At 41.2% G+C, this 14,559-nt stretch overlaps 1 long non-coding RNA gene across 1 annotated transcript; it reads right to left on the bottom strand.

Annotated features, from left to right (window-relative positions):
• Window positions 1–11,811: 11,811 nt before the first annotated feature.
• LOC145792706 (uncharacterized) lies at window positions 11,812–14,348 on the bottom strand. Its single transcript, XR_014332474.1, has 2 exons — window positions 14,207–14,348; window positions 11,812–14,164 (listed from the first exon to the last, which is right to left on the bottom strand). It is a non-coding gene; the product is annotated as an uncharacterized LOC145792706 (long non-coding RNA).
• Window positions 14,349–14,559: the final 211 nt, after the last annotated feature.

The following is a 14,559-nucleotide window of genomic DNA, read 5'->3' as shown; positions in this document are numbered from 1 at the left end:
AGAGGGTTGAATTCCTCAAGATTTGCAAAAATTTGATCAACTGAGAGGAAAAGAGGCATACTAAGCCCATAATGAATGAAATAATATCTATTAATGTGAGTACTGAGGAGGGTCCTGGCTTAATCCAGATTAGTTCTACATTGTCTTCAGAAGAGCACGAGTGACTAGTCGCTTTATTAAAATATTTCAAAACATGTTTTGCGTGGTCCTATGAAGACATGCTTGGAATTGATCTTGAGATTGTACAACATAGGATCACTCTCAGCCTCGAGACTCGACCCATTTGCTTTCAAACCTTGAACCTTTTAGAATGTTCAACGATCAACCAAAATATAAGGCTTACATGGCCAAATTGGAAGCAACCTTGAACTAGGGGCAACAAGGTCGGATGTGATCAAAGGAAGCTTGCATGGCTGGATAAGAAACATCCCTTGAACTAGGGGCAAAAAGGTCAGATATGCTCGAAGATTCAAAAGTGGGTCATTTCTCAAACCAATAGAGATCGACAAGAAAGCCAAATCCCAGAATCTGAGAGAAGAAAATTTTTGCTGAAGGACAATCAAGTTTCTATCCATGACACTAGGGGGCAAATTCAGACCTAATTGGATGGGCCCTTACATCATCAAGCCTACCTCATCAACAAACAACAACCATTCTCCTGGATTCAGATGGCTTAGAGATCCTACGACGGATTAACATGAACAAGTTAAACTTTTCTATCCTTGAGAGGCTCGGTGGGCCGAAAACCCAAAAGGGGAACCCAAACAAAAGTTAGAGCATGACAAAGAAAAAGAACAAAATTGCAAAGAATGAAAACAAAGAAAAGAAAAGAAAAGAAAAAAAAAAGGAAAAAAAAAATAGAGCTTGCAAGGTTGAAAACCCGGAAGGGCGGCTTTAGTAAAAGTTAGAGCGCAGAAAGAGAGTGTTAATACTCGAGTTCACCTTACCTAGGAACTACGTAAGGCCTGATTCCCATCTTTGGGATATGTAGGCAACTTCATCCTAAAGTTTGGCCCCAACCATTTTCATCATGTTTGTCTCATCCATGTTGATTGGCTTATCCTTATTCAAAATTGGCTATCCTATCTATGTGCAAATTGGCTCATCTTCGTGCTAATCTTCGTTCAAAATCGGTTGTCCTATTCCGTTAGAAGATTCAGCTGCAAGACAAATCAAGTTCAAATCTAAGGTTGTGCATCTCAAGAGTTAATTTCTCATTGGTCGGGTAATGGCCATTTGTAAAAATAGTTTTGAAGATTTTTAGTGAAGTTGACTAATTTTCTTAAAAATTATTCCATTTTTCCAAAACTAGACCATTTCTTGGACCCAAAAAAGGAAAATTTTCAGTACTCATAGCCTAACTTACGTGATTTCAAAGCAAAAAGTCAAACAAGCATGCTAATCTAACTCTCATGTTGGTCAAAATTGTTTTAGCAGAAGCTAAAAAAAAAAAGTCAAAATGATGAACTAGGGGCACAGTCGAGTCAGGTTTTCTGTCTTTTTCCCGTTGTCAGCGGACTCGCTAGAAAGGGCACAGCTAAGGCTAGTAGCAAGGGCCAAAAGCTCTCTCATCCTCCAAACAGTGAGGTATCAAGCTAAGTGTGAAGCACGAATTAAAAATGGAACAAGATATTAAACCCTTCTAATAAGGTCCACAACTTCCAGCTTATCCATCAACCACCCTAGGAAAGGATAAAAAATAAAAGAGATTAAAGAATAGAGAGATGTACGTTGAAAGAAAAAGTAAGGAAAGGTCTTTTAAGAGAACATAGAGATTGAGTGCCAAAGTTATCTGAGAATCACAAATGAGAAAGGATGGGAAATAATACTTGGAGCAGCAGTGGGCTCTTCGTGAATTGAGAGGTCTCCCACTAGTGGCAAACATCCAAGTGTTGTTTTTATTGTTTTTGTTTATCTGTATTCTTGTTTTGAGTCATTTTGAGTGTAAATAGATGTGTTTAGGTTGTTTTTCCTTTGTTGAGTAGTGGTGTATTGTGGTCAGTCGAAGGCTTAATACCCGGTTAAGAATTCATTCTTGATTCTAATTTCAAGAAAATAAATCATTTTGTGCTCAGAGTATTATGCCATTCCAAACATGGTGGGCAAAACAGGATTCATTCTTTCATAAAACTGCAGGGTCCAACCCAGGTCAAAAGAGAGAGCAATAGAACATGGACCTATCTGAAGCTACATAGGTTCCGGACTGCAAAGCAAAAGAAAAGAGGGAAAAGTTGGAGCATCATAGTGTGTTTCAACTTCAGCAAATTCTGAGATTGAGTTCCAGGTGAACCTTTTCAGGCCTCGCCATTTCTCTGGAGTATGAGTGTACCTCGACCCCAAATTCAAGCCTGTTTCAAGTCTGAATGGCGATCAAAGGACCATCCATGGCTTCTACATGTAGATGTGTAGACACCCCATTTTTGACCGTCCTCAAGACTTGGATGTCATCGTTTGAACACTCGATGATCACCCATGTTTGTGTTCGTCTTGAGTTCTCGGAGGTTTTGGCTATGCGCCTTACCTCAAGACCTCTCGACTTGTTTGTTTTGTGTTTGGTTTTGCACCAAACACTTGTTGTTTTGCTTCTGAGGGTGGGAAATAGCTTTTTGGCCATCCCCACACCTCACCGGCCATGGCCTGAGGCCACCGGCCCTGTTTTCTTGCTACCGGCCAAAAGTGTTGGCCGGTCGGTAATGTTTTTCGTCAGCCGGCCATTGTTTCGATCAATCGGCCACTTTTCTTGGCCGAGACCTTTTCTTGAGGGACCTTGACCCTTTTGAACCTTTGTTTTAGCTTCTTAAGGAAGCTTAAACCTTTTTTAGCTTCTCCAAGAAGCTTGACCCTTTTGCTCCAAGCTTCCAAGAGAAGCTTAAACCTTTCTTAGCTTCTTGAGGAAGCTTGACCCCTTTGCTCTAGCTTCCTCAAGAAGCTTGACCCTTTTTGCTTTAGCTTCTAAGAGAAGCTTGGACCTTTGTTCCTCTATAAAAGAGGGTCTCTCCTTCCATTTCAAGGGTTGGAAAAATCTGATATATAAGATATATATATCACTCTCTCTCTATATCTCCCCCTCTCTCTACATTTGTGTGGGTTAGAGTGTTCCAAAGTGAGTTTTTGTTCTTGTTTTTGCACTAGAACACCTAGGAGTACACTACTCTTTGGTTACCAAGGTGCTAAGGAGTTGTTTGAAGGGTTTTTGAGCTAGTTTTGATCCAAAGAGGCTGCTAGTTTGGTGTTCTTGGAAGTGGTCTTCAAGGGTAACTCCTTTTCCCTCTTTTATTCCCCGTTTTTGTACACACTTTTAGCCTATCTTGATCACTGATTTAAGCTTAGCTATAAACTTAAAAAAAATTTGTATTTGCATGCTTTTGAAGTTTGTTTAAGGTCATTTTGGTGTTGGGGGTCGTCCACCCCCTCTTAGGCCTTGTTTGGCCTCTCTTTGAGCCTTCTTTGTTGAGCTTCAGGACCACCTTGTATTGGCCTTCTCACCACTGAAATCCCTGGTGAGGATGGTGTTTTGAGGTCCTAAGAAGGAGAGGGGTGACCCTCTCCCTTGTTGCCTTGTTTACTAGTATCTTTGGCCTTACAAAGGAGCCCTTATTTGCACACTTCTTGAGTTTGGTTCAGGTATTTTTCAGTGAGTTCTAGGGCCTGCTTGAACTCTTTCCAGAGCTGTTTTTGTCATTTAAGGCTTGCCTCTTGCATGTGTAGAACAACCCTCTTTATAGCCTTTCAAAGTAGCACCTCATTCTTGCATGTATTGGATACATTTCAGTGGGTATTTGGTCATATTTTGACATGTTATGAATCTGTTTTTGGCTAGTTTGGTGGTCCCTCATATGCTCCATATGCTTGTAGTGTAAACCATGCATACTAGCTTACATTGCATGTTGTTTTGGCCCTTCATTCTAGCACATTTTGGCCATGCTTCAAACATGTTTTGTTCATATTTTGGGCTGCTTTAGTTCTATTTTTAGGCCTCTTGGTCGATTGGTGCTTGCCATGCATGGTTGTAGTGTAATAGCCTTGCTTACCTTTGAGTTTTGAGGTCCCTTGCATGCATTGCTTGAGGCATTTTAGTGTTTTGGCATCATTGAATATGATATTTCAAAGCTTATATGTGTGCCATATTCTCATGTTTATCATGCCTTAAATGTGTTTGAGAGTTATGCATGAATACCTCATTTTTGGACCATTGCATGAGCTTCATTTCCATGCTTTGTGAGCTATCATTTTAGTCCATATTTGCTACTGTTTTGGCCTACATAGGGACTGCTTAGGGCTGGTTTGGCCATTTGAGTATTGCTTTGCATGCCTATAGTGTAATCCACTTCATTAGTTTCGGTATTTGGGCCATCTAGCATGCATTGTGTGAGGTGTTTGCATGATTCGGGACCATCTTGCATGTCATTTCAGAGCTGGAAAATATGTGATTGTATGCCATGTTTCATCCTTGCATTGCTCTTGGAGAGTTGCATTTTGTACCTTAGGCTTGGAGCCCTTGGATTGTGCATGTTTGCATGAATCTTGGGCCTTGTTCTCATCTCATTTGGCCACTGATTTTGGCATGCTTGAGAGTTACCCATGTTAGTGTAAGTCCATCTCACCATGTTGTTGCATGCTATACATATCCACATGTTTAGGTTGTATGCCTATTGCATATTGCATGTTAACATGCTCATGTTGCATTAGATTTGTTGCACACTTGAGTTATTTGCATGCTTGCTTGCTTGCCTAGGTTGCATTGCATTGTGTGTGCATCTCTTGTCTCTTGATCAATCACGATAGAGGATGGGGCCCTTTATGTGTTTTGTGCATTTCATTCCATATTGAGTTGCACACTTGACTCTTTGGCCATCATGCATGGAAATGCGTGATTGGTGGCTCGAGGGTCGAGGACTATCCTCCCTTGAGTTCATAACATGATAAGGAGGGTGGTCATGCACACATTGATTTGAAAATGCATTGCCATGCTCTGTTTGCCCTCTGCTGTTGCAAAACAAGATTCTGCAGGAAGAGTTAGCTGACCGACCATATTCAGTGCCGACCGGTTATTCATTTCTAGCCGAGAGCTATACAACTGGTCGATGACCACTTTTCCATGGCCGGTGACCTTCCACAGTGCTCAGAAGGTGGTCCAGAAGCAGCCTTAGGACTTGTGCAATCTTCAGAAGTGCAGAGCAGTGTAAACAGAGGCAGCATGAGTATGGCGATGGATTTCCGAGCGAAATCGAACATGCATGCATTCATCCCTCTTCCCGAGGCCTCTTTACTACTTTCTTAGCTTAATTACTTCATTTAATTAGTTAAGTGTTGTAAATAATTAATTAGCTTGTTAGTTAGTTAATTTGTATTATTCTTTTGGACTCTCCGAGAGAGGGCAATGTTGTAATAAGTGTGCGTATGTGTGATGCATGTCTTCCAACCCCCATTTCTTTCTCCATTTTATTTAACCGCTTATGATCGTTAGATTTAGGGCATATTTCAATTAGCATCCTTATGCTATGCATGTTTACATCATTCATATGTCTTGCATGCACCGGGCTCGGCGCATCATACTAACTACATTGTATTTCAATTCCAAGTTGAATACTTGTTAGTTGTAGCATCTCACATGCCATCTTAGAATAGCCGAGCCTATCTTAGTTGCATTTTGCATGTGTTGCATTAGCCATCTTAACATGAACTAGGATCATGCATTGATTACTAACTAGTTTTTGTTTTGGCTCGGAGTACTCGGTAAGTGTTTATGCTTTAGCATCCTTGCATGCGTGTGAGTGATTGCCATGATAGCATGCTTACCATGAGGCTATATGCTTATGTGATATAACTGCCTGAATGCCTGTGGGTGAAGGTTGGGTTGCTTGAGTTGGAATAATTCGTCGAAACCCGTGTTTTAGCCTACTTGCGAGTAGCAAACTTGAATCCATTTTTCGAAACAAACGGATATACGATGCTTTGTTCCAACTTAGGCAATCCAGTCTATACTTGTTTTGCTGTGCGCATCACGTAGTAATTCTAGGCTGATAAATCGGAATAAGAGCACATAATGTTTTCAAAAATCGATATCATGGTTAGTAGAGGTCGATCTTTGATCGGGCGAGCGGGGGTGCTCATAGCTGACCTTCCCCAATCATACCCAAGTTCCCGAGCCGAGGCAACTTTTGATGATGATGGACACGTGGCCTTAGGAAACGAGTCAGGGTTTCCTAAATTCTCCCAAAATAAATATTTAGGTGGCGACTCTGTATCTGGCAAAGCAGTCCATGTTTGGCACATCTTTCTACAAAATCGATTTTTCAAAACAATTTGTCGGATTTGGACTCTTTGATGATTCATCGGTCTTGCATTGCACTCTACGAGATTAGATACAGGACCGTGACATTGAGTCCTGAACTGTAGTGAGCCCATATGAACAAAATGGGATTCCCTCCCGGGACGTTCGGGGACGTCTACAAGATGTTACCCCTTGTCAGTATCTGAGGACTTTTGAACTGTGAGTTGAAGGTAAGAGTTCGAAGAACACAAGAGGGAGATCCCTGTCAGAGTAGAGCGGTTCATCGCCACTCACCCCATGCGGTGCTTTCTAAAGCACCACTTCGTTTGTTTATTGCATTCTCTAAACATCATGCACTACATTGCTTGTAACATGTATCATATCATCGCACTTATTGCATTTTTTTGCATCTTGTGTTATCTCATATCATTTATCCTTTTACGTTGAGCAATGTTTAGGATCATTGTCCCTCGGGATTTTTCTCAGGATGCGTCAAACATGTTCCTGTGTGGGTTTTTTTTTTTATTATTATCTCAGGGTGTGCGAAGCATGACCCTGAGCAGTTTTTCTCTTCTCACGATTTCAGTGTGATTAGAGTATCTCAGGACGCGTGCAACGCGACTCAGAGCGATTTTCTCGGGACCTCTTCTCACGATTTCAGCGTGGTTTGAGTATTCTTTTCCTCATACGATTTCAGCGTGTTTGGAATTTATTTCAGGACACGTGGAACACGACCTTGAGTGGTTTTCTCTGGACCTCTTCTCATGATTTTAGTGTGGTTTGAGTGTTCCTTTCTTCACACGATTTCAGCGTGTTTGGAATTCATCTCAGGGCGCGTGGAACGCGACCCTGAGTGGTTTTCTTAGGACCTCTTCTCACGATTTCAGCGTGGTTTGAGTGTTCCTTTCCTTACAGGATTTCAGCGTGTTTAGAATTTATTCTCCCTTTTCTCACGATTTCAGCATGGTTAAAGTGTTCGTTTCCTCACATGATTTTAGCATGTTTGTGATTTATTTTTTATTTTCTCGCAATGTCAGCGTGGTTAGAGTGCTCCTTTCCTCACATGATTTCAATGTGTTTGGGATTTATTTTTCCTCTTCTCACGATTTCAACGAGGTTAAAGTGTTCCCTTCCTCACACAATTTCAGCATGTTTGTGATTTGTTCTTCTTTCTTTCACAATTCCAACGTGGTTGGAGTATGTTAGCTTATTCATCTACTACATTATTTATCTCACTATCATGTGCACCTTGTATCGCACTATCTTGTGCACTTACATCGCACTGTCTAGTGCACCCATATAGTATTGTTTTGTGCATCCACCATGCATCGCACTATTTTGTGCAACCGCATCGCACTGTATTGTGCATTCACCTTGTATCGCACTGTCTTGTACACCCATATCGCACTGTCTTCTGCAACTTGTATCGCACTGTTTTGTGCATTCTACATGCATTGCACTGTTTTGTGCATTCACCTCACCCACACTGTCTTGTGCACTCACTGGGTTTAGGAGACCTTAAATCCTCTAAAGGTGCAACTCCTTTGGTGTTTGTCATGCCCGAACGGCTTCAAGCGGTCTAGTATAGCTACCTGCTTGTGTTTATAGTGAGTTCCTAGGAGACCAACTGAGATGGTGGAAACTAGAGTTCGAATGGCCGTGGCCTAGAACGCAAAGGTTTGGGATTTTTGAGACTAAAGTCTAGTTTAAATACCTTAGGGTGTATCCTTGGCTTGAAATTTGTATGGCAGCCCCATAGGTTGAGGTAGCTTGTATGCGTCTTAATTCTAGATACTAAACCAACCTAGTCTGTCACCCTATTAGAGAATAGGGAAAGTTGCAAACATAGCTAGGGAGAAAAGTAGTATCTGTGGTTTGGACGCGCAAGATAAAGGAAGAAAATAAAATCGAGAAGAAGTGGAAGATCCCCAGCAGCATAAGGTGAGTCATCATCGATTGCTCCTGTAAGGTACTTTCTAAGGCATCGGTTCCAAGTTGCTACATCAGAGTTATTATCTATTACATCTCATCTAGTACTTCTATTACATTGTATATAGCATCTATTGCATGCATCTACTGCATTACCCATTACATTCATTACATCATACCATTTTATCACCTACATCCATTCCATGTTAAGCTTAGTTTGACATGTACCTTTCCTTCGTTGAAACATGGTTCTGTCATGTGTAAGTACCTATACTGCGCTGAGGCCAGTATTGAGGGTGTCAATACCTTTTCTGCGTTAGACATGGTCTGTTTTGTGTCCATGCCTTTTCTAGGTAAAATGTGGTTCGGCCTGTGCCTTTTTTCACTTCATCCATTGCATTCATTACATTATACTTTGTCTCGTTGCATTCAGCATTTAAGATTATTATCTTTCCCTAGCATATCATTCCTCACTTATATCATACTACCCAATTACTTGTACTCTTTCTACGAAAAACATAGTTTTGCATGTGCCCGCACCCCTTTCACATTGAAACATGGTTCTATTGTGTGTAAGCATCCATGCTGCGCTGAGGCCAGTATTGAGAATGTAGGCATTTAGCCTGTGTTAGGTGTCGTTTGACTGTGCACACTTCTTTTCTATATAAAACGCAGTTTGATTTTCTATCTCCATCCCTTTATGATATCTGTGCGGTAAGCACTGCTTGTGGTTTGATTATATTATTGCATTGCACTGTGTATCATTTGCATCCTGTCCCTAAACTACGCTGGTTTGATTCCTTGCAGCGGGATACATAGGCAACTCTCGGGTTCAACCAATTGCATCTGCATTTTGTTTATTTGTCCAAGTCTTACAGCCTTATCAAAATGGGTCGTCTTCAGGCTTTGACATTCACTCACGTCATTTCACGACTTTGAGCTCTGTCAAAGAGGGGCAACTATAGACATCCCATTTTTGACTGCCCTTAAGACTTGAGCGCCTCAGGTTGATCACTCGATGATGAAAAGTTATGCTGTACAAACGTTTGATTTCTTCAGCAAGAAGAGCTTCTAAATCCCAACCTTGCACCCCATTTTAGACCAAAACTATTTTAGACCTTAAAACCCTCTTTTTCAAAACATTTTTTTAAATGTTTCTACAATGTTTTGAGGCTCGCATTTCATTTAAAATATCGCACTTTTCGATAAACTGAGTAAGGACAAAGTGAAAATAAATGGAAGAGAGGTGAACTGTATGAAAAATATTTTAAATCATCTTATTTAGAGATTTGGAGTTGAAGGAAATATGAGGGGATGGAAGGAAACTAGTTGGGGAAATGGTTGAGCATGAAACCGTTAAGAGAGAACTGAGCAGCCTTCACTAAAATAGGCATATCTTTTCGTACACTTAGAATTTAGTTGTGAGGCCACACCATGGGAAAGTGGACTTCCAGGGATTCAATTTACATTCAAGAATCTCCTAAAGCCGAGTCCAGATGAGGGAGATATGATCGTTTAAAGTTAGGCATCAATCCGGTTAAGATAAAAATGAGCAGCCTTCACTAAAATAGGCATATCTCTTTGCACAATTAGAATTTAGATGTGAGGCTACCACCATTGGAAATTATACTTCCGGTGGTTCAATTTAGACTCAAGAATGACCTAAACCCAAATCCAAATAAGATAGATATGCCCGTTTGAAGTCGGACCTGGAAGCAGATTTTTTCGGTCAGCCGCCCACCCACTAATAGTGACCTGCCAGCCACTTGTGTAAAACGCGGATATTTTTTACCAGTTATCCCCCACAAGCTCCAGCTATTCCTATACAGATATTTCCAACCTGAGAGGGCTGTGTTTCTATATATACTTGACCTTCCCTCATGTTTTTAGGTTACAAAAAATTCCAAAAGCCCCAAAACTTGAAATTCTCTCTTTATTTCTATCGTGGAACACACACACACCTTACCCAAACACTTCCTAAACCAATATTGGAGCTCTCCTTGCTGATATTATTGACTCCAAATTTCAACCCTTGTGAGTGAGAACTTGTGGGTTTGTTAACAAAAGAGTTGCATTACTTCAAGAGGTATAATTTAGAGCATCTTTACACTATTTGTTTTCTATCTTTTCTTGCTGATTTTGAACATTTTATACACTATTTTTATGGGCTGAAACTTGTGGTTTAAAGCTACCAAAGGTGGAGGGGTTAACCACCCTTCTTTGAACCTTATTCTCTAAGCTTTTGCCTTTGTGTTTCCCATTATTTTCTCAATTTTTTTTGAGCTGTATACCACTAGTTTTTAGAGTTTTCCAGAGGCTAAAAATTTGGTTTTGAAATCCCAAAAATGGAGGGGTTAGCCACACCTTCTTTAGCTTGTTTACTATCTTAAATTCTCCATTATTTTGGCTTACTCATTTAGCTATTTTTACCTCAATTCCAGCATTGTTTTAGCTTAATTTAGGACTTTTTTTATGTGTTAGTTTCATTTATGCTTTGTATAGCATGCTTGTAATGTAATGGTCCTCATAGGCTTGGTGGTTTAGGCCGTAGCCACCAACCTCTTTGAGTTGATAGCATTTATTTCTTGCTTTCCATACTTGTGTTCAACTCTAAGCATCTTTGCAACCTCTCTGTTAAAATCCACCCACTACACCACTACCACCTCACCTACTCCACTAAACCTAACCCACTACACCACTATCACCTCCACTTCACCTACTCCACTAAACCTAACCCACTACACCACTACCACCTCACCTACTCCACTAAACCTAACCCACTACACCACTACCACCTCCACTTCACCTACTCCACCTACCACCTACTACCACCTACTCTTCTATATATAGGAATCATTGTAACATATCAATACATCTATCAATAATACAATCAATATCTCTACAATTCTCTATTTCTCTTTATACATTAAATTTTCTACATGGTATCAGAGCAGGTTTAGAACCTAGTATTTTCGCTTCCCCGGCGGGCGACAACCTCACCTTAGCCGCCCGCCGGACCTCAACCTATTCCGTTGTCATCTCTATCAATACATATAGCTTCCAGTTCGCCGCCACCAGAGGCGACTTCTCTACATACAAAGATCAACCATTCTCATCTCTCTCTGAGATGAAGAGGCCAACCTCTCTCTCTCGGCAACTCTCTCTTCGGTTTCTCTCTACACCACCTTCTCAACCTTTTAGTTCTACTACTGTGACCCTCTCTATGATGGTTTTGGTGTCTCTGCAATGTGGGCTGTTCTTACTATTGTTGTTGTCTTTGACTTCTCTGTGGGTGCAACACTTGGAAGGGGTGTAAATAGGGGTTTTGCAACACTGCTTGCTGGTACTCTTGGCGTTGGAGCTCATCGAATTGCTAGTTTTTCTGGAGAAATATGTGAGCCCATACTACTTGGGCTTTTCGTCTTCATACTAGCTGCAGTAGTGACATTCATAAGATTTTTTCCAAGAATGAAAGCAAGATACGATTATGGGCTGCTGATATTTATATTAACATTCTGTTTAATATCAGTTTCTGGTTATAGAGATGATGAGGTGTTAGAGATGGCCCACAGGAGGCTATCCACCATACTCATCGGTGGTGCCAGCGCTGTGATTGTGTGTGTATGCATTTGTCCATATGTGGTGCTGGTGTTGTCAAGGGCTTCCAGCCATCTATCTATCAGGCAAATAATGGTGGGGCCAATTTTGTGGCACATGGTTAGAACCTTTTCAGAGGACTACAATGATTTGAATGTTGAGCCTTCGTTTGGAGAGACCAATCTCGACTTTGAAGGCAGAGAGAGGAGCACTAAGGAAAGCACACCCATTCTTCTTTTATTTATTTAATCACACTCACCAAGTTTGTTTCACTCTCATTATCACATCCATACACACCGGTATCATGTTGTCTTCAACTTTCTTTTATTTATCATTTTAAAATACACCCTTATCATGTTGTTCCCCACCTTCTTTACTTTATATATATATATATATATATATATATCTCTTTTTATTATATTCTATTATTCAAACTCTCCTCCATTTGATTTTAAAATCACTTATTTTTTATTTATTTTTTCCAAATCACTTTTCCTCCTTTTTACATACCCCCACTTTATTTTTGAAACAATCATCCCGATATTTTTCATATAATCCATCTATACATATTTTTTTATCTATTTTCTTTCTCCCTTGTTTTCTTTCATTTTATTTTTATTTTTTCAACACAACACTCCCAAAAAAAAAAAAAAAACATTTTACAAACTTGTCATTTCTTCATGCCGGGGATCAACCCCGATAAGCATTTTACACCAAACAAAAAAAAAAAAAAAACAAAAAAAAAAACAAAAAAAAAAACACACACACACACAAAACAACCACATCCACAGGCGGGATTTTGCTTCTCTACTCTGCTGCGGGTCGCTTTTTCTTGCCTCCGTCCTGGGCGGCCCTTGCCGGTGCTGCCTCTGTGTTTCCCGCACCCACTCCACTGGGCACGATCACTACTCCCTGCTCCTCCACTGCAGCATATGGCGGACCTCCAAATCGGAACATAACGGTGGCCTTCCGCTTCAGTTCCTTATTTTCCGCCTTTAGCACACTTATCTCTGCTCGCGCATCCTTATACATGCGTTGGAGCAGAGCCAGTTGGGCGTTTAACTGCTGCACCTCATTTGTCCTACTCTGCAGCCGGTGCGACAAGTTTGTGACCGCAGTCATGGTTTCCACACATGACTTCAAAGTATACTGATTCGCCTCAATATCTGATTGCGCTGCCATTCTTTGCTCCACAGACCGCATAGGAAAGGTCAACGGAGCAAACTCAGGGGCGTTTGGTTGAGGTTCAAGGGCAACCGCACCGGTTATCTCTCTTGTGGACTCGTTGAGGTCGGGAAAGAGAGTAAGCAGACCACGGGAAGAAGAGGCCATGTTCTGGGTAGCTGGACGGGAAGAAGAGGCCATGTTTTTGGGTTGCTAAGTGTTTCAGAGAAGCAGCGATTACTGATTGGTACTGTCAGACAGGGTTGGTTACAGAGTGTTTCAAGATTTGCAGCTCTTCGAGACAAGCTCTCTGAGAATGCAGAGGTTTCAACTGGTTTGTTATGCTTCCAAGCCTCAGCCTCCGCTTCGGTTTATAAAGACCCTGACGAAGAGGCCGACACGCGTTCTGTCGGTCACGTGCATCGCCGCGTGTCTGGCGCGCCTTTTGATGGCTCGCCGCTCGATGATTTCTGTCGGGCACATCTTTTGATAAAGTGGGCGCGCCTTTTGAGGGCGCGACTTTTGTGGGCTCGATATATATATCTACATGTATATCTTTTGGGCAGCCTATATACACACTCATACAGTGTCTTCTACATGGGTCCGACAAGACTCTGTAAACTGTCCCGACATTGATTCCGGTTAGCTCCTTCATGGGTCCGACAAGACTCTGTAAACTGTCCCGACATTGATTCCGGTTAGCTCCTTTATGGGTCCGACAAGACTCTATAAACTGTCCCGACATTGATTCCGGTTAGTTTCTACAAGGGTCCAGCAAGACTCCGTAAACTGTCACAACAACTGTCACAACATTGTCTGCTACAACGGTCCGACATGACCCCATAAACTGTCTTCTACATCGGTCTGACACTGCCATACAGTGTCCTCTACAACGTTATGACACCCCCATACAGTGTCCTCTACAACGTTATGACACCACCATCCAGTGTCTTCACCAATGGTCTGACACGACCATACAGTGTCTCCTATCCTCTTTTATTTTTATGTATTTTCTTGTTTTGTTACTCTCTCCAAACTCAAGTTGGTTAGTTCCTATCCCCCTTGAGTTTGCGGGGGGCTGTTAAAATCCACCCACTACACCACTACCACCTCACCTACTCCACTAAACCTAACCCACTACACCACTATCACCTCCACTTCACCTACTCCACTAAACCTAACCCACTACACCACTACCACCTCACCTACTCCACTAAACCTAACCCACTACACCACTACCACCTCCACTTCACCTACTCCACCTACCACCTACTACCACCTACTCTTCTATATATAGGAATCATTGTAACATATCAATACATCTATCAATAATACAATCAATATCTCTACAATTCTCTATTTCTCTTTATACATTAAATTTTCCACTACACCACTACCACCTCCACTTCACCTACTCCACCTACCACCTACTACCACCTACTCTTCTATATATAGGAATCATTGTAACATATCAATACATCTATCAATAATACAATCAATATCTCTACAATTCTCTATTTCTCTTTATACATTAAATTTTCTACACTCTCTCATTTCCTGATTTTTCATTCGCTTTGAGAGTTGTTTCAACCAAT

This window comes from Camellia sinensis, chromosome 6 (genome assembly GCF_055761805.1).
Source record: "Camellia sinensis isolate YWXY chromosome 6, ASM5576180v1, whole genome shotgun sequence".
NCBI lineage: Eukaryota > Viridiplantae > Streptophyta > Magnoliopsida > Ericales > Theaceae > Camellia > Camellia sinensis.
Note: the sequence above shows the minus strand (reverse complement) of the source record. Positions and strands in the feature narration are given on the sequence as shown.